This window comes from Centrocercus urophasianus, unplaced genomic scaffold, assembly GCF_019232065.1.
Source record: "Centrocercus urophasianus isolate 14NV4802_14NV808 unplaced genomic scaffold, USGS_Curo_1.0 seq_11, whole genome shotgun sequence".
Taxonomy (NCBI): Eukaryota; Metazoa; Chordata; class Aves; order Galliformes; family Phasianidae; genus Centrocercus; species Centrocercus urophasianus.
Window position 1 is genome coordinate 44,937,815 of NW_024884253.1, and position 26,939 is coordinate 44,964,753.

Consider the following 26,939-nt stretch of genomic DNA (forward strand, 5'->3'; position numbering starts at 1 on the left):
TTGCTTGCTGCCTTAGGAATATGATTAAGCATTTCATATTTGGACATTAGGGAACAAGTAGCAATAAGGCTGAGCCCCCTGTAGGCCAATGAGGTATTCTCAACCACTGTCTCTGAAGAATAAAGTCCCTTCTCTGGCCCCAGATGGATGTGTGGCTTGGCATAGTGAGGAAATGAGTTTGCTGAAAGAAGTTGTAATTGGTTGCAATGAATTGTTCTGAGGGATACAGGCAGCCCTTGCTCACGTCAAGCTTACAGTTCTGCCCCACACTGCAGAGGAATTAAAAGCAGGATTGTCATGAGCATGTCACTTACAGCACAGCTTTCATTCTACATTCTGTACTGTAGGAAACAATCTTGGTACATCATATGGAAACAGCCCCTAACAACAGTCTCATAACTGGCACTAAGTATTTCATCTGTTGTTAGATATTCAGAATCTGCTAAAACTGTTCTGAAAAGAAGCCAGCAGATCTGGTGTCTTGTTTGTTGCTCCTCAGAAGCTACAGAACCACTTTCTAGGCTTTGCATTGAAGTTATAGAGGAGCCTTTTTCCCCAAGTGCTACCATCAGATTACCCACTCTTCTAACATCATTCACACAAATCACTCTGTGTGATTATTAGGTTCTGGAGTAGGTCCAAAGAAAGGCAACAGGGCTTGTGAAGGGCTTGGAGAATATGCCCTATGAGGAGAGACTGAAGGAATTGGGGCTGCTTAGTCTGGGGAAGAGAAGGCTGAAGAGAGACCTTATTGCTCTCTTCCAATATTTGAAAGGTGCTTACAGCAAGAGAGGGGTTGGTCTCTTCTCACTGGTGAGACATGACAGGACGAGGGGAAATGGCCTTAAGTTGCACCAGGGTAAGTTTAGGTTGAATATCAGGAAAAACTTCAGGAAAATCTCAACCCACTGTGCCAGTGCAGTCCCCATGTCTCTCCACTGAGAGGTTAGAAACGGGTTCTATCATCATACATTTATGATATTCCTTGGAATTTCAGTTGACTGACAAGGTCCTGCTGTGCTACTAAACCTAACCAACTAATCTTTGTGTTGTGTTAAGCCTTGACTAGATTTTTTTTTCACTGATATTTTTTTCCGAATGGGAATGCAAACAGCTGAAGCACAGTAAGAAAACATGAAAATAGATTTCTAGGAATGTAACCAAAAGGGCTTTATCAGCAGGACAAGTTGCTTATCAAAAACTATTTTAGGAGCATGAGGAAATGAAACTTTGAAGAGAGATTTCCAAAAGGGAAGATTTACTGAGGAGTTGAAGGTTCAAAGCAGGATGACAGAATGGCTACCAGGAAACCTTCTCTGCACCTGTTTCTCCACCAGCTGCCAAAGTGTACTCCCCCTCCTTTCTGCTGGCAGCTGAATGACTGAGGTCTGCATCTTCTTTTGTGCTAATCCACTCCACCGCCTGTCTGGAAATGTTTGTCTGTTCCCATCCTCCTCTCAAGCAGAAACATAAGACACAGATTCTGATTTTAACGTCCAGCTATGCACAAGAGACTTCATATAAATCCAAGTCACACACTCTAAAAACAGGGTATAAACATGACTCAGTTTTCCTTCTGTACAAGGAAAAAGCGGTACATCTGCTGTAGTGAACTGGATGATGAAAAGACTACTAGTCTTTTCCAGCCTAATGATTTTATGACTCCATGATATTACCAAAGGGAACTTCAGACTCCTTAGCCTGGGAGCTGCTTCCTTCAGATGTTACGCATGGCATTTAATGGAAAGGGATCCACCTCAGTTTGAGATTACGGTGCCTGAAGCATGTGTACTGTAGCTGTCACTACTCAGGCCCATCAGTGCAAACACACTCTGAATCAAGGCCTTTTCACGCACAGGGATGAAGCGTAGTCTTTCCCAGTACCAGAGTTTTGCACACAAGTACTTTGTGCAGGTCCCATCCAGGCTGTGTGTCTAAACTGCTGGTTCCACAAGCAGAAGTCTTGCACGCCACCTATGTGCTCCTCCTCTAGAGAAGTGCCCTGAAACTCTTATTTGCTGCCTCAGACCCCAAGATTCCAGGATACAGTATTTTTGTACCTGTGCTACCACAAGGCAGAAGAAAGGGGTGGCTTTACTCAAGTCAACAGTGCATCATACCCTGTTCTGGTTTTACACATGATTTTGGAAGATGATAAAGCTAGCAGCTTCAGCATATAAGTACCAAAGCATCAACAAGTGATGTTATATTTATATTATGGGGACTGAAAGCTCCTCCCTCTTCAGCCATAACTTCATCTCACACCTCATACCAAATTAAATCATCAGCTTGCATCAGCCCTAATACAAGCTGCATCACCTGCTTCTCTGCACTTCAGTGAAGGAGAGCAGCCTCAGGTGCTCTTCTCACACCTCCTTTACCCCTCTGAGGTGTGGTTCTAATAACATTTCAGCTGTCAGTGCTAACAATTATGAGCAATTATGTTAAAAGCATTCCCTTATACCCCAGTCTGGGGAGGAAATATTGTTTCTGTCTGATGTCTACCCAAATGGTTTCATAAAAGTTGAGAAGAAGCTCAGAGCTCATCCCCCAGTCCATGTCTGAGCCAACGCTCCACTGTGTGTAGAATAACTTGACACGGCCACGCAGTGTCTGCCATGTTTCCATGACTGGCAGTGCACAGGGGATATTAATAGCCACTCTGGCAAAGAATAGACTAGGACACATTACCTGGCTTCTTGCTTTTGCTTAAATGTTGCAATTGTTAGTTCTAACTGACATGAACACATTTGATAAGGTCCCAGGTAGTAGCAGAGAAGGTGAGGTTAGGGAAATGTGAGGAACTTCTCTTTGTGGCCTGGACCCACAAAAGAGGAGGAGGAAGCAGCTGAAGCTTTTAGTTGGCTGATTTCAAGCTGTATTTGCAGCTCTGAGCTCAGCCTGGATGGGGAGTAATTCAGCAATCAAATAAAAAGTGTGAAATGAATGGTCCCACATCCACACATGAACTAGAAGGCCAGGACCAAAGCTGAGGAAACTCCCTTCAGAAAAGACCTGTCTTCTTATTTGTATCCCTAAATGATGGATGTCAAATAAAGAATGGCCCATTGAACATGTAGCTGAAGAACCTGCATCCAATTTCTAAGCTTCTCCCCCACCCTGACAACAGGCGATCAATTTTTATATGTCTTATATCTCAAGTTTGCAACCTCTTTGAGGAAAACAATTCTCATTTTAACATCCATGGCTGAAATGTATTTATCAGTTTGTGAATAGCATTGAGGATGGAGCTACCTTCATGGCAGTAAAATCCATCTTACAGCATTTATCTTGTGCTTTTAAATATTTACCCCTCTCTTTGCTCACAGGCCTTTGCCTGGTTGTTGGCCGATGCTGGGGTGTCACAGGTGAGAATGGCAGCTGATCCCGGAATAATGGCAGGACACAGGCTATGCACTTGGAAACTTCAGTCAGATTTCCTTGTTTTTGGTGTATGAATTCTACAAGTGTTCACAACAAACAATAGGACTTTTGCCCCAGACTTTGTTGTGGTTATCTCCGGAGCTCTTGGAGGAGGTATCCTAGGTCCTAGGCATTTTGGCTTAGAGCAAGAGGTACAGGGAATATATTACATTGAAATTAGTTCCTGCTGACAGATAGATAGATAGATAGATAGATGGATATAATGTAAATATCTATCTATAATATATGAAGAGATATAGACATACATACATTTTTAAAACATGCATTTTACGTATGAAGATATTTGTAGATGGATGTTTACTGCCACAGTACAGCTCTCTAAGAAGCTCCTATTGCAACCACAGTCACAAATGGGCATCACACAGACTCCTTAAATGTTGAGATCACCACAAGCTCTCTGCCTGTTTCTGATTGCACATCCAAAGGCAGGTAATATTAACACAGACAGCAAGAATTCAAACTCTGTGCAAAACTCCTCAGAGAATGGAGTGAAGCTTTGAAGCTTTCACCCAACGATCTTTGATCCCTTTCGAAAAGGCTGTCTTTTCACCCCTTCTTTACACCTCTCTCAGAAAACTGCTGAGCCTACACAAGCCTGTCATGTCCTGTGGCACTGAGGCATCACGCTGCAGTCACCCAGTGACAGGCTGGAAGAGCCGGTAGGTGTTCAGGGCAGAGAGGAAGCACAATACCTTTGCACACTGGAGCAATTTACAATGACTTTTGTTGCTGATGGCGCATGTTAGGTTCTGCTTGTTAAATCTTGTTAAACAGGAAACAGGTTTTGAGGCGAGAGGGTCCCTTAGAGTTCAACCTCCTGCTTTCAAATGTTCTTACAAGATGCACAATTGGCACCGACTTACAGGAAATATTTAATTGGAGTCGGAAGACACTGGCTCCACTGACCTTGTATTACATTTCTCTGTGTGCTGCTTTCACAATGATTTTCACCTATAGCTTAAATCAGTGATTTATTTATACTGGCCAATGGTGAGTTGAGCGGAGCTGAGGGGATGAGTGGACCACAGAGACACAGGGAGAGAAGGAGGAGCAAGCAGCAAGGAGCAGTCTTATGAAGCAGAAGGGGCTGCTGTGGGCTGGAGAGTGACATATTTATGAGTCCAGTATCGGTTGCCTGCACTGATAAGCCACGGTCATTAAAGGAAGGAAAAGTCACCTTTGTGTATATAAAATATACAAGATTCATAGTCTGAAAAGACTCGACAGGAAAACATTAGGTAAATAAAGGATATCCCATAAAGCATAATGTGAAAATTAAATTACCTCATAGGGGAGGAAGGCTGCATGTCCCAGCAGTGAAAGTGAGGAAAAAGTTAATTCCTCTATTCCATCCCAAAGCTGATTTGTCTTTGGAGTTTTGAGTGGATCTAGACATATTGTTACTCATGTCTATTTAAAAAAATGTATTAAAGTTCATTATATTCAATTGGAAACATTGCAGTTTCCCATAATTTCTCACTGTGTACTCACAAGGTGGTACAAAGCATCCCATATTTATCTGCTCACGGTGGCCAAGTAAGACCTTTTTTGTTATTGTTTTGTGTCGCTTTTTTGGTATGGTGACACAAGTGGTCTGATTCTGGTAGGAGCTGCCTGTGGCAGGCAGCGCCTGTGGAAGTCATGCACACCCCTTAATGTTTGTTGAGGAGGAGCTGATTCAATGTGAATCAAGCCAATCTCAGTTTTCATTGCAGACTTTGATCCTGGAGACATAGTCCACACAGCGGTTAGGTAGAACCAAGCAGCAGCTTGTAGCCATTACTAAAATTGTTTTTCCAGCAGAATCTATTGGTCAGCAACTATTTAAAAATGTGTTTGTTGAGTACTCCTTCCGAATAGTGGGGAAGTTGCTCCCTCGTCATATTGTGGGTTTTCGGAAGGACAGCTTCAAGCAATGAGCAATGGCCAGGGCCTCTGTTCCCAGGAAAATGTGCCGCACTGACTGATCCATCTGAAAAATGTTTTGCTTCCATAGTGCTTCACAGAAGTAAATCAAGCTTCCCAAGCAGGGATCCAGGGAAGAGAGAGGCACTTATTCCACATAGCCTGCATCTGTCTTTGGAGTTTGCATCAACATGTCTTCCCACCCTCTTCTTCTTTACAAGTCCAGGTCATACTGCTGCCAGATCTCTGCCTGTGAGGCCCTTCGCTTCTCAGGAGCTGTCAGTTTCCTCTGAGCAGGTACGTCTCCAAAGTATCTTCATCCTTTCAGACCTCTGCATCAAGCAAAAGTACTGAGGGTACATAGTTATCTGTGCAGACCAGTAGCCTAATGGCATTACTTTTGCATGTTAATAGAACCAGTAATGGATCACCATCAACAGCTCCTCTCTCATTTTTGAAACCCCGAATTTATGGACTCATGATGTTAAACAAAGAAGCTTCTTTTCCAAGTCAAAACAAACTCAGTATCTGGCTCTCTGTTACTGGCAATCAACGTTGCTTCAGTGACCTTCATCGACCTGGCTTCCACCAAACAATGTCCTCACTCACGCTAGCTTCTCCTTTCAAGAGCATGGGAGGAGGTTATTTTAATTACACTTCTTCAAATTGAAAGGTGCCACTGAGCAAGGCAACTAGTATCACAGCCAGGATTACGCCTAGGAATCTATGACTAATAAAATAATAAAAGACTATTTTGTCACCTCTGGAAATGCAGTTTAGTCCAACCCTGTCACCTTTATACACAACCCCCAGGAACATTTCTTTATCCACAAGGAGTTTGCATTCAAATCTCTACGTGTACCCCTCCATTAGATAAATAAGGTTAGACCCAGAAGTGAGAAATAGGAGACCAGCCTTCTGGCCAAAGCAGATTCATTTCATTTGATTTGGATATTTTTTAAATTCCCATTTTTGCCCTTTGCTGTTGTCTCAGATCCCTCTCTAATAAATAACCAGTCCACATCACTAAACTGCCGCACATAACTCAGAGCAATTTGTTACTGTTGGCAATGTCTGTGCAGCGGGGGCCCAGGAACAGGCCAGCATGGAAGCAGCACTACCTCCCACTCTTCAGGAGCATGATTTCTGCCTGATTACAGAAGGGGTCATTGGTAGGACAATGCAGAAAAAGCCATATACAACTGCCTGTATGCAAGCTGTGTTCACTGCATGGTCCTTGCGTGAGCAATTTCAGTTTCACCCAGGAGTATCAGTCAGGAGAAGTCATCGCTGTGATGTCAACACCACTTATGTGGCAGGATATTAAAAAAATTAACACATATTCATCGTCACCACAATAAGATGAAGTTACCTGAGTGCTTCACACAGCTCTGGGCCCAAAGGGTAGTTTAAAATACAGAAATTCCTCTAGAAACGATGATATAATAAATCTGCTAGGCCTAAGGTCATTCAAAAAATAAGAAAATGAACATAGCCTTCAAATATTTGGTAAGGATGTATCATTATGTGGTCAGGTACTGGAATGGGCTGCCCAGGGAAATGGTTGAGTCACCAACCCTGGAAGGATTGAAGAAACATTAGATCTGGTACTAAGGGACATGGTTTAGTGGGGAAATACTGTAGGTAGATGGTTGGACTACATGATATTGGAGGTCTTTTCCAACCTTAGCAATCCTATGATTTTACGATTAAGAAACAAGTATAGCTTTAAAAAGAAATGGGAAAGGATTTTGCATGCTTCTTCCTTTGTAATTCCTTCTTGTAGTCCTTCATAAACACCAAGCAATGCAAAAAGGGCAGCAGTCCACACCTTCCTATGGTGTGGTTATTCTGTGGGTGCTCACAAGAAAATAACTAGCTGTGAGTCTGGCTGCAGAGTAAGAGGGATCTTCAGGGTCCTACCTGGAAGGGAGATCTCACCAGTCCTCTGCCTGCAACAAGGCACCGGGGTTAGATAAGAGTGTGTAGCTCTGCACTTGTGGTACCCTCTCTTTTCTTCTCAGAAAGCTCATGAGGGTAGAGAATGGAGGAATGGCAGCTCCTGCTGTCTGGGGAAAAAAATCATCCAGATACATGCCAGAGGCTCCAATTCAAGGGGTTTTTCTCAGCTTCCCTTCACCTACACACTTACGAGAATAATAGTCTCTACTACACCTTTCTCCTTATAGCCACCTTCCTTGAGAGTCCTGGCCCAATCTGGCACCTTTAGGATGGAAAGATATGAAGTGAGAAAGCAGAGGAAATTTGATTTTGATATACACTCCTGTCTCTCTTTGACAATTAGCTCATCTCTGTGGATGTTTGTATCTGAACCTGGAAACGTTGGGGCTCAATGGAAGAGCATCAAGTGGAAAAATAAGTCAGCAGAGCAACCGGAGGGTAACTGTGGTTTACCCAGGATGTAACATCTGGGCACAGCAGCACCATGTGCCAGTGCTTTCCAGTTTCAAAGTCAAAGTTGTTTCTGTGGGAAATTTGGGGGGAGTTTGTTATTTGCTGTTGTTTATGTGGTTTTTTGTTTTGCTTTTTAACAAAGCAACTTTTGAAAGAGTACCCTTTCCAATAAGGCATTGTTTAAGTTAATAATAGAAGAGGAAAACTGGGAATGTGGGGGAAGGCAAGGGAGAAGCAAAGTGAAAATAAAACCTCCTCAGTTGCTCCAGAAGGAAAACACTGGGTCTATAGTGTGTGATGGGTAAAATACTGTGTGTGATGGGTTACAAAAGGGATGTCTTCCTGGAATTTTCCAGGTACACTTCATGGAACACCATTTATTCTGGGAAAATGCAAGCAAACAAAGGAATAACACTTTGTTTGTTCTTAAAATGTTATTTTTCCATTTAAGCCCAGGCAAGAGCCAAGTAAGGCAGAATGCCAAACTCCCAGTGCTGTCTTGTGCAAAGCAGAAAGATCTGCTGCAGGTTTGGATGTGATCAAAGTCACACTACTGACCAAAACAAAAGCCACAATGACCATTTTCCCAAGAGAGTTCTGGGAGTCTTGTACAAAAGACCCAGATTGCCCAGAACTCTCCTGCTCTTTGGCAGAAATGGATTGTCCACTTCTGAGGAGACATGGACAAAGATGAGAATGATGGGGGAAAATGAGGTGATTTCACCTGCTCTGCTCCACATGCTACAGAAAGCAGCTAAAAGAAGGTGAGGGAACAAGAAAAAAGGCTGGGGCACAGAGAAGCCCAGCGATGATGGGTGTAACATTCATTGATCATCTGCTGGGGAGAAAGCGAAAAGAGAGTCTGCTATCTTCAGCATTAAGCAGGAAGACAAAGTTAATAGCAGAAGAGGCAGGCAGAAGATTATGTCTTTACCCATCCTTTCTAAGATTTTCCTTGGTCAGTGACTGATTATAGTTAAGTGGATGCCTCAAGTAATATGTAAAGTTCAGACACTTCTTGTTAGCAACTGATTGAAGACAACAAGAAGCTTCTCATGAAAGGTTGACATGAAAACAGAACTGTCATTTTTACATGCATTGTTCATGTTAGTGGCCTCTTATCATGCAAAAGAACAAAATGTTGAGCCTGGAATGAGAACAAACTTCACAAGATGTCAGCTTCATTTTGGATATTTCACAAAAGGCTGGATACCTAATAAGACCATACGAAGAAAGGATTATGTGGGGTATCTCTCTGCACAGTCCCACAAAATAAAGGAGCTACTCATACATGGAGGGTCAGGCACAACTACTTGTCTCACTGGATCAAGACCAAATCTCTTGTGTCTCCAAAGCTCACCACCAATCCTCATGGGATTTTCAGTATTTCCTGTTTCAAGGCAGGCTACAAATTTTGTCAGATCATTTGACAGTGCTACACCTTGCAAGCCAGTCCTGCCCAGACCCAGAAATGAAACCATTCCTTAAAATGGAAAATCGTTCATATAAACTACCTGTGCATGTTCAAACTTCAAGTTTCCATATGAGGCTGGTTCAGGTTGGGCTTGTAGATTAACTCTGCTTACTCACTTATTTTTAAGTTATATTCCTTTGACTCTTGCTTACATGCTTTCTGACATGCTTATCCTTCACTGCCCTTTCCCAGCATTTCCAGACATGCAAAATCTGCACCTTTTACTGTATGCGTATCTGCAGGAAAAAAAAAAAAAAAGAGCCCCTCCTCCTGCCTCCCCCTTCTCCCTGGGTAAGTAACATCCATCACTGTATCAGCACCTGCCTGAGCAGTGCTAGGAAAGGGTCAAGGTATTATTTCCTACTCTTGACAGGTGTTATAACAACACAGAACTACCCCACTTACAAAAGTTTCCATTCCACAGGCTGCTGTGCGTACTTTTCTTTCTGCTATTCCATCCTCCCTGGAGGCTCTCAGCTCTTCTAGAGTCCAGACAAAAAAGCCAGTCATACTTCCACAAATGTAAAAGCAAAAGGCAGACTTTCCATTTGTTTCACGGTGTGGAGGAGAGCCAGCAAGCACGAGTCTCCCACCACAGCCAAGGCTGGCATTGCCCCTCCTGGGCCAGGCTCTGCTTGAGACACATTGCTGAGCAGCCTCCCATCAGACAGGGTCATATTTGGGCTGAACCAGGACAAACAGAGGAGCAGAGGCACATATTAGATGTACAGATGCACAAGTGCTCAGGACCACTCCTTAGAGATGCACTAGGTCCATCTCTCTGCATTCTTCACTCTTTTCTCCTGCTCCCCACAGCACAGCCGCACCTGCCATACATTCATAATCCCACAGCACTCCCTTTCCAGCAGAGCGAGAGCAGTTTAAGGAACAAAGAATCTGTTAAAGCCATGAGCTGTGTGAGAAATGTGAAGTATTTGGAGGCTGGATTCTCAACTTTGTAAATGTGAAGCATCTAGGTAAGCCAGGTTTCTTTTTCGGGGAAATAGAATCACAGAATCATAGATCTGTTTGATTTGGAAGGAACCTCTAAAGGCTATCTAGTCCAACTCCCCTGCAATGAACAGGGATACCTACATCTCAGTTATGTGCTCAGAGTCCCATCCATCCTGACCTTGGGTGTCTTCAGGGATGAGGTATCTCTGTAGGGTGACCTGTTTAATCCTAATGTAAGCGTCCAGTCTAAAATAGAGTTAAATTTCTTCCTGCTTTTCAATCTCTCTAGCCGTTGCTGACCCTGGGCAATTAGCTTTTAGATGTGGTTTAACATCTCTTGTCTTTTACAAGACACTTTCCCCTTTTGTGTGGAATTCAAGGAAACAATGCAGCAGATGGTTCACCTGAGGAAGAGGAGAGCTCCTTGGAGAGGCTGCTTTTTGGCACCCCAGTCCATCCCAAGTATACCCTTTCCTCACACATATTCCATCTTCAGGCAAATCAGGGACTTACTGCTGAGCCCACCAATGCCCAGGACATGAGCATTACACCTGCTCCTCTCTGAGTCACCCCAGGAAATGCTGGGAAATTTGTGTTCATATGTAAGAGAGAGAGCACAAGAGTAGGAAGTCTACAGAGGAGAGGAGAAACTTCTTAAAATAAAACAATTAATGTTAGTGTTCTCCATTTTGCATGTTTTTTGGTTTTTGGGTTTTTTTCCACTAGGAAAGACTGTGCTTAACGAGAAACCACACCTTCTTGCATCCCATTGCTGACAACCATTGAGGAAATGCAGCAGTCTCCCAGACTCAAAAGCTGCTGAGTATTTCAGGACTAATAGGACATGTTCAGAGCTAGTTCAATGACATTTCTGGCACTCTGAGACTAGCTTGGAGAAGTCTCTCGGGAGACCTTGTTGCAGTCTTACAGTACTTGAGAGGAGCTTACAAGCAAGAGGGGAAACAACTTTTTACAGTCTATTAGTGATAGGAAAAGCGGGAATGGATTTAAACCAAAAGAGAGGAAATCCAAAAGAGATGTGAGGAAGAAATTCTTTACTCAGAGAGTGGTGAGATGCTGGCACAGCCGCCCATGTAAGCTGTGGTGCTCCATCCCTGGAGGTGCTCAAGACCAGGTTGGATGGAGCCCTGGGCAGCTGAGCTGCTGGGTGGCAGCCCTGCCCATGGCACAGGGTGGGACGGGGTGGGATTGAAGGTCCCTTCCAACCCAAACCGTTCTGTGACTCTCTGAAGCCAGCACAGCACCAAGCATCGGTTATTTCCACTTTTCCACTTGGACTCCTGCAAGCTGAGAGGTGGAATAAGGGACATGACAGCAGATATTGGACACCAGGAGAAATCCCCAAGCAGAGAAATTTCTTTATCTGATTCATTCCTTAATTGTGATTAATTGTTTATCTTAGTTTGGTCATAAATCATAAAGCAAGCTGAGGGATGGCTCCAGCAGAGACACAGCTTCTGAGCTGACACGCTGCTGGTGCTGAACCTCCTGGTCCTCTGGCAGAGTGCTCTCAGTAAAACCCAGAAAAAGAAACTGCAAAAACAAACAAGAGGAATAAAATAATACCCAACACAGAGGATAAAGAAAAGGCTAAAGTCAGCATTTTATCTGATAGTCCATCTTCAGGAAATGCCTGTGAAAACAGCACTGGAAAGCAAAAGTTGATCTGGCTAGAGATATTCCTTAAAACAAAATAATAAGAAAAAAAAAAGTGCAATACCCTGGTGCTTTTTTTAAATAAAATAAAATTGTTCTCACCAGAAGAAAAGCATTCTACCTGTGAAAAGTAGAGTGCCTGATTGAATGTAAAGTGTTAGAAGATACAATGCTGCCTGCAGAAGGATTCCTATACTTGTAAGAGCAAAAGGAAATAGTTCTGCACTAAAAATGAGAGAATGGAAAGTAATAGACAAACACAGAAGAGGCCAGTGCAGTGATGAAGTGTTTACCTAGCTAGGCTCTCCCTGAATCTCTGAGTGCCATCATCACTGTTTTCCTCATTCTCAGGATTTTTCATGTTCTTTTCTTTTTTTTTTTTTACTGACACCCAACCGTACCCATGAAAATCTCTGTCTTGCTGCATGCCTTCCCTGCATGTGTTCTGCAGGAGGAGGAATGAGATGGAGAGCTGACAGCTATCACACTCCCATTAAGACAAGAAACATAGCAGCAAAGATATTTTTACTGTTCTAACACCCTGCCTGATGACCCCAGTTAGGAAAGGTATTGTAACTATTGCTCCTAAAAGCAAGCTCCCCTTCTCCTCACGTCCACCCTTATTCAAAGCACACATATCTCTCACTACATTGGTAGAATTAATCTCACCTGTGGCAATGTCTTCTCCTAGACAGAACTGGAGTGCAATGCACTGAAGCCCCACCATCTGCAAGGAATGCAGAAACCTGAAAAGAACATGCTGCATGCAAGAGCCTGGCAGAAGAGCTGTCTTGAATTGTGGTGGTAGTAACCCCACTATCACCACCTGAAGTACTGTAGGAGCACCTCTACTTGTAGGTAATCTTCCCACACTGGCACACAGGTGAGCACTCATCCACTTCAGGCTGTGCTTGATTTCTTTAAAGCTATCAGGATGCAAGAGTTCAGGTGCACGAAGGACAATACCAGGGACAGGATCAGAAGTGGCCGAATGAGTTTTGGGGCAGCACTAAGATCAGTAGGATCCCTGTACTCAGACCTCAGTCCAATCCAGAGCTCCTAATGGGGTCTGGTTATTAACTAATAGAAAGCCTCTCTACTTTGGTTCTGAGGACAGCATGCATGATAATTATGTGATGGAACCCAGTGGTAGCCAGCCATCAGTCCTGCTGCCTCACATCCTGTGCCAGAATCAATGGGCGCATCCAGGTCCTGATCAGATCAGATCTAGCTGGCTTGAAAACGGGAAGGCAACCATCACAAAGAATAACAGCAATATAAATGTCTCTTTAGAAATCGCCTAAGCAAACAGACACAATAACCTAATCCAACCAAAAATAAAAAATGATGCCTCTGAACAGCAGCAAGTGGGAGATAAGAACTATCCTTTATCAAGTCCAGAGGCCTCCTGGACAGAAGAAAAAACAAGTGGAAGATCAAATGGGTTGTGGGTCAAGTAAAGCACTAGGCAAAGAGGTTTGAAGCCAAACCACAGGACACATTTGTCAAACTCTTAAAAAAATAGAAATGCGGGATCAAAGCAGAAGCACTTTGCAAATATTAACATTTGTCACCTACTTTTACTTTTGATGTACTTCATTTTGAAGACATTTCTCCCTTTAAAAAAAAAAAAAAGGGCAGGATAATCTAATCTATCAGTACACACACTTGTTTCCTTCAAAAGAAACACAGTGACAATATTAGTGGAACGTGGAAGACTTTAATAAGAACAGATTAAAAGAACCACCACATGGAAAACAAATAATTAAGATATATTAAGCAGCAATCCAGGGAAATGTTGTTGACACCGTTGTCAAACGTTCTAATATAAATGTTTGGTAATTTTCCCAACAAAATATACACGAAACAATACCTCTTTGTATCGCCTCCCATTCAAGTGAAGGAAGAGCATTCCCGCAGCACTGGTGCCAGAGGCTCTATAAGTGAAGAAATCTCATCAGCACCCAAATGGGTCATGTCCATTGCTAATGTGTAGGTTTTTCTCGGAGATGCTACCCATTGACTAGCATACCTCCTGCACACTGCTCTGCACACAGCACCTTACAGAATAGCAACCAAGCCTCAGGTTCAATTTAGGAAATTCGGTAATTGTCAAGTGTGGTAAATCATCTTTAAAGCAAACACTCTCAGAACAAGAGAGATAAAGCTTGTTCTGCTGCACCGAGGCGGCACACAGAGCGGGGCTGCACAGGGTTTCAAAGCTGCCCGGTGGCATTTGGTGCAAAGCGGCCGCCCGCTGCCGCCACCAGACTGCTGGCACCAGGGTGACACGCTGGTAATCGCAACAGGGGAAGTCTGTCTGGTGCCTGCCCTTTGTTCCAGCCCCACTTTCGTATTTGAGAACCCTTATGATGTACTTTCTATTCACAGCAACGTTTTAGCCTGTCGCAAGTGTGGCCCCAGTGATTGTAGTTTGGCAAATACAGCAAGAACCCACACAAGCTTCAGCCCTTCAAAGTATCTTTTTTTTTCTTTTTTTTCCCCTCAGTTTCCACTCGTTAATATTTGACTGCTCAGTAGTTTGAACAAGTACTTCCCAAATATATTTCAGCCTTAAAAAAAAAAAAAAAAAAAAGCCACGGAACATTCATGGTGCTCCGAGCATTTATGGCTGAAACTAGTTCTGCAGGTTCGGCCATCTGCCCTTGCACAATGCTGCTCCTTCTCGTAAAATGCAGGCAGCCGTCCTATTGGGGAACTCATAATGCCCCTGGCATCGCATCCCATTCCTGGATGTCCCATCAGGATCATTTCTTGGAAGTGGTAAAACTGAAGAAGATGCTAGGAAGATGCAGTTCCAATGGGGATGGGGAGGTTGAGATGCATATTAAGATGTCTCAAGAGATGAAGCTCTAAAAGGATATATCCCCAACTGCAACCAGCTCTGTAGAAAGAGAATGGTGGGCACATGCTGCTAATGACAATGACATGAACTTGGTACATGGTACCAGCAGGAACATCAGATCTGAGCCAATGTTCTTATCACTCAGATTACCAGATGGGGTGGTTAACATTACTGTTATGCTGAGTGCATCACAAATTGCAGGTATCTGCTCCACTCACATAAGAGACTGATTTCTCACTCAGCGTAAAAATGAGAGGAAAATTGCTGCATACAATTCAGTGGTTTCCTGCAAGCTGGTGTCTTTCAGTGTTTGTATGCACAAGTACTGGATATTGGCAGTAACCTGCCTGCTAGCAAAAAAACAGATAATCTGCGATTCAAGAATAGACTCACTGGTGGTTACAGTCTTATTTCTTAGATTGAGACTTGAAAGATGAAACCACAGGAGCACAAGAGCTTTGGTTTTATCTGCTACACTAAAGACACAAGGCTCTATCATATCATGGAATCATGGAATCATGGAATCACAGAATCACAGAATGTCCAGGGTTGGAAGGGACCTCAAGGATCATGAATCTCCAACCCCCCTGCCACATGCAGGGCCACCAACCTCCACATTTAATACCAGACCAGGCTGCCCAGGGCCCCATCCAACCTGGCCTTGAACACCTTCAGGGACAAGGCATCCACAACCTCTCTGGGCAGCCTGTTCCAGCACCTCACCACTCTCTCTGTGAAGAACTTCCCCCTGACATCCAACCTAAATCTCCCCTCCCTCAACTTAAAACCATTTCCCCTTGTCCTGCCATTATCTTTCAAAGAGTTGTGTCCTTCCATTTACTGTTGGAGAGGTATACCTGAAACTCCACATACACTGGCATACACAGGGTCCTATCAACTCCAGCAGCTGCTCCTCCAAGCACCTTGTGAAGGCCAGTGCAATCTTAACACGGGAGAGCTGATGCAAATCTACACAAAAGCTTCTTCAATCTGCTTCTGGCAACACAATTAATTTAAAGAGGGTATAAGTGAAAGAAGGTATAACAATTGTTCTTATGTGAACCTGTTCATTTATATCTCCTTAATCCTATGCCACGACAAATGTGAAATGTGAGAATTTTATAACCCCAATTCTTTTTGAGCCATACACATAGTCCAGATCTAAATCTTATGCTTCCGTATGCAAGACAGAAATCCTGTATGCCAGCCTGTACGCCAAGACGGGGAAACAAGGATGCAGCAATAATAACAAGGAAGCCCATTTTCCTTTGAAGAAAGACCCTTTGTTTTTTAAAAAGCCTGTGACGTGTAAATAGCTGTGTTCTTGGAAGTGGTAGGTATTTGTTAACATGCAACTATAGCATTATTGTAATAACCTTCAGGAAGCCTTGAAAGGATTTCACACGAGCAAGGAAGGAGAATCTGGAGCTCGTCTCAAAGCCTGTCTAATTGCACAGACTTACAGGAACTGCAAAAAATAGGATGGAACAGCAATTCAACTTCCATATTTTGTTATTTGTGACCAGAACAAAGTTAAACTAGGTGAAGATCTGGCCTTCTATGGTGACTGAAAAAATCTGATTTCCCTGTGTTTCTGGTCAGAGAAAAATAAGAAGTGTTTAGAAGGCTGAAAATTTTCTTAGTAGGTTGATTTCTGCTAAGAACATAACCAAGGTTAATAACATTTATTTATGATTCGGGATAAGTGTTTGAATCACTACACTTTTTTTTTTTTTTTTTAAGCAGAGCTGTCCCACAGTACTATAGCAAGCATCAGAATCAAAGAAATCCCCAAACCCAAGAAAGAAAGCTAAGTGTCCTTGCTGTCCTCAGTGCTGATTAAACCACACCTGGACAGTGGCCTGGTTTCACTGAACTGTGTTTTGCTTGGCTTCTTAAATAACCATTTAATTTCCATTGGTTTCTTCCCATCCTCCCCATGGTGCTTCCTCTTCACCTTACCCATTTTCTGGACCATAGATATGAATGTCACATCCCCATTACTCCTCATCTGTTATCCTTTTTCCAGGTGTTGCTTTCCTCTCCTAGATGCTTATTCCACTGTATTTTCTCACAGAGTCCCGTTAGGAAATCACACTGGGAAATGTCTTACCATCTTTTCTCTGGAAGTCAACATTATTGCTGTAGCACGTGGAAAAGTCACTGCTTGTGTCAGTGATAATACCTCGCTAGGCCAAGCAGGTAAGCAGAAGTAACATGCAAGATGTTGTCCACATGTCCTGAGTTTGCTGCCCCAAAACTCCTCACTGTAGCACATCTTCATCCTAGAAACACAGCTACGAGGCCGCTCACATCTTCGAAGTGTAAATCAGGCTCATATCTTGGAAGCAACTGGTACAGTTGGAGCATGGTGTTTTTAAATCAGCTCAGAAAGTGAAAACCAAATAATGAATGATAACAGAATATTAGCTTGGCAAAACTCCACTGCGATGATTTGTTTTCCAAAGTGCAGCTGATTTACAGATTTGAGGCCTCCATTCGTTCTCTCTAAGTTTAAAGCGAGATATTTCAACAAAAATTATAGCCGATGAGCAGTTCTGCTGATACAAGAAATGTTCTGTGGGTGACGGCAGCCGCTCGAGGTATGCAAAGGAGCAGAATACTCCAGACGGTGCCGTTACATCTCTGCATAAAGCAGCCAAGCAGCCTTGCTGGATTTATTGGCTTTCCAACCCTATATCCTTTCAATGGCCCCGCAGCCATCCAGCCATTCCCATGAGTCAGGAGTGGGTTTCACCAGATTCTTGTTGATTCCCATCTCCTCGACACTGGTGGGGCCACACTGGGAGTGCTGGGTGCGGTTGTGGGTTCCCCAATACAAGAGATGTGGGCATACTGAAGAGAGTCCAGTGGAGGGCCATGAAAATGGCAATGGGGCTGGAGAACGTTTCCTGTGAGGAGAGGCTGAGAAAGGTGGAGCTGTTCAGCCAGGAGAAGGCTCCGAGGAATCCCTCATCACTGCCTATAAATACCTGAAGGGAAGGAACAAAAAGGATAGGGCCATGCACCTTCCAGTAGTGCCCAGTGTGCCCAGCAGCAATGGGCACAGCTTGGAACATAGGAGTTTCTCACTGAACACCAGGCAGTATTTCTGTGCGGTGCCGGTGACAGAGCACTGGTACAGGCTGCCCAAAGGCTGTGGGATCTCCTCCTTGGAGAACTTCATAAGCCTGGCACCCTGCTCTGGGTGGCCCACTTGGACCAACTTCTGTTGTTTCTGTTGTATTCTAAAGCAAAATGCAAACTTAGTAAGGATGAACTGTGTCCACACTTAAACTAACTAAGCCACCCGATTTATGGATGTTATTAAGGGGGACAGTCTTTCAGATGACAGAGCATAGGAAAGCAATGTGGATGTTTATTGACAGCTTCCTCACAAGTTGTCCCCAAATTGGGGGAAAGAGAGCTCACTGAACTCTTAAAGTTAGGAAGACAGATTAAGCCACTCTTCCAGGTATGATGTGAAAATCGAAAAGACTGAGCTCTTTCTGCAATCAGGAAAAAAGATCATTTCTGACAGGTCTTAACTTGAGAACTTTTATAAAGCAGTGGAACAGCAGATGATATTTTGAGCTCTTTATTTACTTGGGTCTGTGGAAGAAGTTAAAAGATTCTGCCCTAATATTCTCATGATCAGAAATACCAACAGTCAGCAAAGGTGGGAGAAGCTTTGAGGAGAGTTTCAGCAGATCAGAATTTAGAAGGAACCCACTCAGGATAAAGGGACAGGACTATGCTGTGAGAGAGACACATCAGAAATGCACGTTTCAGCCTCAAGACTTAAAAGCTTGAGAGTTTTGAAGAGGCATCACTGTGCATTGTGCAACTCCTCCTGGACCTTTGCACCACACAGATTTTGGTGATGTAAAATCTCTGGCATGTCAGTCATCATCTCCAGTTAAGTGACAGACAGAGGAAAGACGGGTGCTGCAGACAGCCTCATCCTGTATCTGATGCCATGATGTGCCACTGAATCACCAGGAGACGAGAACATTTGGGGGCAGCTGGGAAACTGGGCTCTCACCAGCCCAGCTGGGCAGACAGGGCAGGACCTGTGGCCTCTTCACCACCTATGAGGCCTTTCAGGCGTCATAAGCTTTTTAAAGATTTTCTTAGTTATTTTGTAAAATGTTTTCAGTTTTTGCTTTTCTTGCTTCGCTTTCTAGTTCTGGCCTCTTTCATGCTACAGATTTTTTGGCTGTAAGCTACCTCCACAACTTATTCTTTCTCACAGACAAATGAGGACAAAATTAAAAAAAAAAAAGAAGGCGTAGAAATATGATAAGACTAAAGGGCAAGAAAGGGGGAAGCTTTTCAATGTAAATTTTATTAACACAGGGAAGAGCAGAAATTTCTCCGAGACAAATTCCAAAAATTCTTCTCTTTATTTTCGTGTACAAATTCTCAAAGTAGCTATTTCTTTTTTTGCAAGCAGCCTCGCAGATACTCAGTAGATCCTGAGGGCATGTGAAACCCAATTCACCCCTTAAAATCCTCAGACAGACAACACTCAGCAATGCGAAGTATGAGATGATTGCGTCTTATATTCACACATTATCATCGTGTAATTGAAACATTATCTGAAGAGGAGAGAGGGAAAACCACAGAGCTGAATTAACGTGGCTGTCAGAGAGAACTTTTAATTGCCTTTATACCCGTATTACATATTTTCATAAAAAATTCTAGGATATAGTAAAGGGAAAACTCACCACTGCAGCGTTCCATTCAGCATGGTGTTGTGGTGGCATGGATAGGAGTTTGTGGTTAGGGGTTTTTTTTTGTTTTGTTTTGTTTTCTTTTTCTTTTCCTTTTTCTTTTTTCTTTTTCTTTTTCTTTTTCTTTTTTTTTTTGCAAATGCTTCAGATTTTTCCAATAGATGTGGGCAAAGTTTTGTGTAATTTTCCTGTGACCTTGATTATGCAATTGTGTGTGACTGCTCGCCCAGGTGACATCAAAGATGCCACTCTCGTTATCAGGTCGAGGGCAACCCCAGGAAGGCAAGTGACACCCTGAGGGCACCTGGCCATGCCAGGGGCAGATGGCTCTCCATCCTGCTTTGATTGATGAGCTTGTCGTAGGGAAGCTCCCGTTTTTTAGAGTGGTTACAGAGCTGGCAGGCAGAACACTCGCAAAGGCACCATGATGATGACACTCAGGACCCTCAAGGTATTTGTGTTCCCTTCCAACCCAGCAGTATCACCTCCTTACCTTCAAACAGGGGCCCAAACCCCACTAAAGTTAAAGGGTTAAATCGGGCCCCTTTTGAAGTTAGCAGTGCAAACCTTCATCCCAACAGGGCGGGTTCTTCCTCCTGGCGCTAAGTGCTTTGATGAATCAGCACTGAAGCACCCAAACGAGGTGCAAAGGAACATCCCCTCTTCAAGGTCCCTCCTGGCCCAGCCCTCAGGAGGGATGACAGCTGTGGCCATGCCCTGGTCATTCCACACTCCTACCGCCCATTGCAACTATCAGTGGGAAATCCCATTTGCTTTAAGTCTCCGCTCCTGCCCACAGCCTGGCTGTGGTTGCTCAGCTAAGGGCAATGACCCTGCAGAGGCCATCAGGAGAAGGAAGAAGCAACGACCTCTCTTTGCCATGGGAGTCACTGGTCTTGCCCAACAGACCTGCCAGCCTCCCTTCAGAAGAAACCAAATGCATATGAGAAATGCAAAAATGCAAATGTTCCAAAAAAAAAAAACAACAAACCCTCCCATGACATCCAAATTCTCCTTACAACGTTGCCATAATTCAAAAATCCATACACAAAAAAAAAGACAAAAGCTGCCTACAGATTCAGGTTCAGATGGTTCAGTGTTGGATGTTTTTATGTTAGGACCTGGAAAACTAATCTATGAGAGACTTCTACACACTCCTCTTTGAATATTTCTCTCCACTTTATAGTCACTTTTCCGCAATTTCTCTCCTCCCTGAAAGCCTGGGAGGGAGCTTTGGGCAGCCAGGTGGAATCCCCAGCACCCGGAGTGGTGAGGCAGAGAGGAATAGAAATCCACCCTAGTCTTTAGAATTGCTTTGCACCATGTTTTCTGCTATATCAGGTAAGAATTTAGGGATCACAAGTTGTTTGTTTGTTTTGGTTTTTTTTTTAAGCAGAAAATTGAGTGAAAAATAAGAAGTAGGAAAAAGAAAAGATAAGCTCTGGTCAATTGAGCCCCAGCTCTCTTGTCTCCAGTTTGTGATATGTTTTATGATCTCAGACACAACAGATTGTGAGCCTGCAATGTTTGGAAATGGTAGATGATTAAACCTCTGGCCAGGTGTAAATGCAACCTTTGTCTTCTGCTCACTGTGTGAGAATCACCTTCCTTCTCAAAGTCCCCGGCTGGCCCTGCTCTCATCACTGTTACAAACATCCCCTGCTTGGATCCGCAACCACCTTGCGCTTCCTCCTTGTTTCTGATCTGTAAATACACCTATGTGATCTGTACCCCTCAAAATGTTTTGAATCACAGAAAAAAAAAAAGAAGGAAAAAAAAAAAAAATTATTGAGCAAGTTACTAAAATTTGCAAGAATGTGGCCTATGAGTTTTTGTACTTCTTCTCCTGGGGGGATTTTGTACCAGGTAAATAATAAAAAATGTCTAATGATTGACTAGGCTTTTAAACCTGAGCTGAAGGTAAGTTTGCCTTGCTGTTCCAGTTAAATATTCTCACTAGCCCCCTTCTCTTTCTTCATTTTATCATGCCACAAAGTCCCTTTCAGCCTGATCCATTCTTTATTCTTCCGAAATTTGGGCAAAAGTCAAATCTGACCTTTAGAGCCATAAACAAATTAAATTGTTTCACAACCAAATAATACGAAACAATATTGAATAGCTCAGCTTCCGCTGAGTTTCCTCTTAAAGAGAAAGAAGCCCCAAAAGGGCACAGCACTGAGAAATGGAAGATAGAGAGATGGGGCATGAGTTATGTTGATGTAGCGATGAAACGGTGAAACGCTGGGCTGACAGACACCAGCACTTGGGAAGATGATATGTTGAATTATTGAGTCTTCTGGGAGAAGGGTTTTCCCCAGGGCACGCCACACTGCAGAGCAACTCGAGCTGAAAAACCCAACGATGGACTCTCAATGCACTCTCAGTGCTGCCAGGCTGGAAAACACTCCTCCTTTCTCTTCTGTTTGCCTGAGCTTTGCTGTTCTCTGCACAGGAGGCACCCAACAAGCAGTCCAGCTGACATAGGCGAGGGGCAGCCTGTGTCACCTGCTACCGACTCCATGGGACATCTTTGGCAGTGAAGCTGTTCCTGTCCACTGTGCCTGGGATGGAGCCTACCAACAACTGCTGGCCATAGAGATGGTGAGATGGTAGTGTTTGTACTGTAGGTTCAGCACATCTGTGGCACATCACTGGAATGCAAAGCATCTAGGGCAGATGTAGAGGCTGGATAAGGCTCCTTGCCATCCTTGAAAACACTGTGAAGTGCCAGGCTGGGATTCCCCTGGCAGTGGGGGATTCCTTGCCTGGCACTCATCTAATCCCAAGTAGGAGGCACTGAGACATCAGGAGCAGCCCAGCCTCAGGTCCCAGGAGATGGCCTGTGGTGTGATGCTGGCCTGTCCATGCAGCCCTACCAGAGACATTCCTGACCTCTGCCAGCCCCAACCTGAGAGATATTCACTGTCCTCAAAGAACACAGCAAGGGGCAGCTGAAGGAGGAAGGAGCGGGCACAAGCTGGCATTGGGGCACACACTGTTTCTGTGCTACCTGCATTTCAGACGTGTTCACATCATGTAACAGGATCTCAAGCCACCATTAACTCTTCCTTTACTTTGTGTACACACAAGTGACAGTATGTTTATATGAGACATAAGGACAGTGCACACTGCTGCTGCTTGTCACCTAGGCTAAACACTCAGATACACATGTGCTGACAATCACTGTTGTTACAGTCACTGATAGGAAAAGCCTTTAATGATACACAACTTAGTACAGTTACACAGCCACGGCAGACAGGCATGAAGCACATTTGGCTGCCTTAATTAACCTTAAGAATTATGAAGCCGTGCCTGTAACTGAAATATAGTTTTGCCTTTTATAAACTATTTGACATGAGAATTATGAGGCCAAGAATTAGATGTAGGAACACATCTAAATATTTATGCTATGTTCATTACTCTGGTATCTGAGTGCATGTTTACATTGTAACCTCCACTCCAACATCCATTATTTCACTTGGCCATAAAACCCCGTGTTACCCATCACACTGTGCCACTGCTCTCCCTGCCAGAATAGGGAAACACAGAATCATAGAAACATAGAATCATAGAAACACAGAATCATTAACACTGGAAAAGACCTCCAAGATCATCTATCTAGTCCAACCATCAGCTCATCCCAATCATGCCCGCTAACCACGTCCCTCAGTGCCACAACTACCCTTTTCCTGAACATCTCCAGGAACAGTGACTCCACCACCTCCCTGGGGAGCCTGTTGCAATGCCTCACCACATTTTTGGAGAAGAATTTTTTTCCTGATATCCAGCTTGAACCTCCCCTACATTCAGATCAAGATCATCTTAAGCCTTTTCCAACTTATGATTCTGTGTTTCTATGATGAATGTCACTGGGTACCATTTTTTCCACATGAAGGAATTCAGTCACACTCCATTGTTTCATATAACGTCAGAAGCCGTTCCCTCAGACTGTCCCTCTGCTGCCATCTGTCACACAGCAACAACAGGTAACAGGACATTGATGGGAAGGTTCAACCTCTACCACCGTACCACCAACATCCGCCTCTGATGTCATGTGCCAACATAATAAAACAGGAGGCATTACTTTGGGAACAGCCCTCCTAATTCTCACATGCTCAATATAAAACTTGCTGCAACTTCTCCTTGCTTTGAAACCAGGATACTGGATTCAGCAGGTTTCTGCCCTAGACCAGATGGCAGCTCGTTGGTTACACAGCCCCTGTGGGCTGCACCTGCTCACTTCATATTGCAAAGTCCTCTGACAAGGAGCTCCAGCCCCAGCACTTCATCATGGCAACAAAGCAGGGCAGCAGTCATCAAAACACTGAAAGAAACTGAGTTTAAGTGTACTAAATGTTTCACCATTAACAAAGCCAACATGATGTATTTTTTTGGCTGAGGACTGGGGGATGGAGAGAACTCTCAGCAATGGCACTCAGATGCAAAGCTGGGAAAGTGGCTTTGAATAACACTGTAGAAGTCTTCTGATTAAATAAAAGATACACATGTACTGATGTTTAATTAATCTTTTCATTTGAATATGTTATCCAACAAAGTGAAAAGCTGATTTTGGGAAGGGAAGGGAAGGGAAGGGAAGGGAAGGGAAGGGAAGGGAAGGGAAGGGAAGGGAAGGGAAGGGAAGGGAAGGGAAGGGAAGGGAGGGCCAACAATCCTTATTTTTAAAAAGTTCAAAAAACAAAAATCAAAAAAACCCACTATGATGTGCCTTAGACTTCTGCTCCTAAAATACCTTGTCTAGCACATAACTTGTCTATACAGAATATCTAACTCTTCATTTAATATAGTGAAAAGCGATGTCAGCAGTCACACACTGACACACACAGGAATCCACATTTTTTCCTATGGAGCAGAACAGCACTGCAGGTACAGCTTTTGGCTGGAGGGTGTTTAAGAGCTCCTAGATCATCAAGCTGGGCAATCTGACAGGGTGCTTCCAATTTCCTGTATTAGAGCAGCCAGGAAAGCCCAGCATGAGGCACCCGGGCAGCCCCATGTCTGCACAGTGAGGACATCTCTTATCACCCTGTCTCATACTAATTTGGGTTACGGGGATTCAGCCTCAGCTATGCTATCATTGTTTCATCCACCTGTTGTAATCTGCTCTTCTCTGGAATTATCGCCAAATTATGCTTTTTCTTCTTCTTTTTTTCCCTTCATCATTAGTATCTTTTCTAGGGTAGAGAGCTTCCCAGATCACTCTCCACCCACTTACACACATGCGTGCACACACACTTTATAGAAAGTGTTTACTTATGCGGGGGCAATAGTTTAAAAGGTAAATGAAATGGAGGACGCAGGCTGGATTGGCTTAGCAACACAAACAGTGCCAACAGGTAAAGGGCCTGGGCCTGTTCTTTCCCACCTTGGAATTGTTTTAAAATGACACCCCTCCATAATTAATTGTACAGCACCTGATTAGTCACTATTGACAGACCCAGAGCCAATTGAATCTTTTTTTTTTTCAATCTGGCTGGGGAGAAAATACGAGGTGCCGTCGCCACACACGGCGCAGCTCCCGGCGATGACCTCAGGCAGCTGAGCAATTAGAGCCCTGCACACCAGTGCTGTGCTGAGCGGGATCACAGCCCCGCGCCAGCCTTTAATATGAAAATGAAGAAGGGAAGCAACAAATCCAATAAACCGGCGAAGTCAAACAAAGCCAACTGGGAGTTCGTTTGGTGATAAGCGCAAGAGAGGCGGCTTTTATCAGGGTGCTTCTCTGCTGGCCCTGTCTGCCACGGGTCTGCCAGGACTGAATGGCTCGTGAGGCAGCCTGGATCCACCCAGGTGGGAAAATCACCTCAGGGAAAGAGGACATGTGCTTCATTTGCAGCCAGGGAGAACAGGCGTGTTTCCACCCCTTTTCCATTTACAGGCATCTGTAAGCGCTTTGCAAAGCAAATGAGTTTGCTCCAGCAGGGCAGGGACACAGCACCAGGGAGCAGATCGGCAGCTTCTGCTCACCTTGATTTGAAACGCCATTATCTTGCTGAGAGTTTTGTAATAATAAAGTCACCCTGCACTGCCAAGATCCTCCATCTGAACATCTCCAGCAGATGCCGACCACAGCACCTCAGCACCCTATCAGTTGAGGTCAGCCACTGTACAACCCAGCAAAGCTCAGTCCTGCTGCTGTGCAAACACTTTACTCCCAAAGAAGAGGATCCCTACAAGATCTCAGCCAACTTCAGAGCGCTCTGAGTAAGGTATTGAGCCAATATCAGTGCCTACACTGGGGCTTGTACCAGTCTGAGTTAATTAGTTTAAACCCATACCTTTAGATAAATGCTTGCGTGCAGACAGACAGTGATTCAGGATTTGATCAAAGCTCAATGAATACAATGTGAATGAATGCGCAGTCTGAATAAATACATAAACAAATAGAAAAGAGACACTTAATTAAGGATCAGTGGCCATTCTCCTTGAAGACCAGGCATGGTGTTCAGAAAACCCCAGAGTCAGCTTTAAAGGGGATTGCATGGATTTGGCAGGGAATCTGCTGCTCTGGAAGATGAGGAACTCATCATATGTACATAACTCTGGAAAAATCTTCCAGCACCAGAAGGTCCCCACATAGCCTGGATTTGGAATACCTTAACTCATAGCAGTGTAACCTTTTGGCTTGCTTGGGCTGCAGTGAGTGAAGTGGAATTGTCGCAGGCTGCATATAAAGGGGTTGCACCAAAAGTAATGCCTCCTATTTATTTCCACAGAAACTACAACCAATATAAAGGGCACAATAACACTATTCGATAGAGCAAATTCTCTACTACAAAACACTATCTTTCATCAGAGCCACTATCATTAGCTATGCATTTTCACCAGCAATGAAGAAATGCCTGTATGTCATACTCCTCAAAACCTGTACCACTGGAGGCGACCCACTGTCACCACTGCTGAAACACACCACCCATTGCCTCACTTTGCTCACATCCACTTTGGTCTCTACAAACATTCAGCAAGCATCGATGAATACCATTTTTCTGTATGAAGGAATCCAATGACACACCTTTGCTGCATATGCACTTCCACATTAGATGCCACTTTGTCAGACTGCCCCTCTGCTGCCATCTGTCACATGGGAACAAGAGCTAACTGGATATTGGTGGGAACATTCAGCCTTTACTGTCATACCATCCGTATCCACCTCTGATGTCATGGGCCAGCATCATAAAGTAGGAGTTATTACTTTTGGAGCAGCCCTCATTTTATATATATAATATAGCTCCTGTATATAAGTAACAAAACTTATTTTCTCTTTTAATATTTTTTGTTCAAACTAAAAAGGAGAGAAACAAATACCTAAAACTAGTGGGATATGAGTCATTGTTTTTATGAAACTAACACATCACTCTGATTTGATTGGTAGCAGCTCCAATTCACAGTCAGCTCTCAAGGTGTTTGTCAGAGATTTTTGATGAAATTTTACTTTTCCTGTGCTTCATAC

At 43.8% G+C, this 26,939-nt stretch overlaps 1 long non-coding RNA gene across 1 annotated transcript in view; it reads left to right on the forward strand.

Moving 5' to 3' along the window:
- LOC122172069 overlaps window positions 1-23,072 on the forward strand; it is a 37,223-nt gene extending 14,151 nt beyond the window's left edge. Inside the window, exons 2-4 of the long non-coding RNA XR_006172172.1 lie at window positions 12,561-12,752; window positions 16,813-16,937; window positions 21,924-23,072. This is a non-coding gene — a long non-coding RNA (uncharacterized LOC122172069). The remainder of the gene's footprint in view (window positions 1-12,560; window positions 12,753-16,812; window positions 16,938-21,923) is intronic.
- The last annotated feature ends 3,867 nt before the right edge of the window (window positions 23,073-26,939 follow it).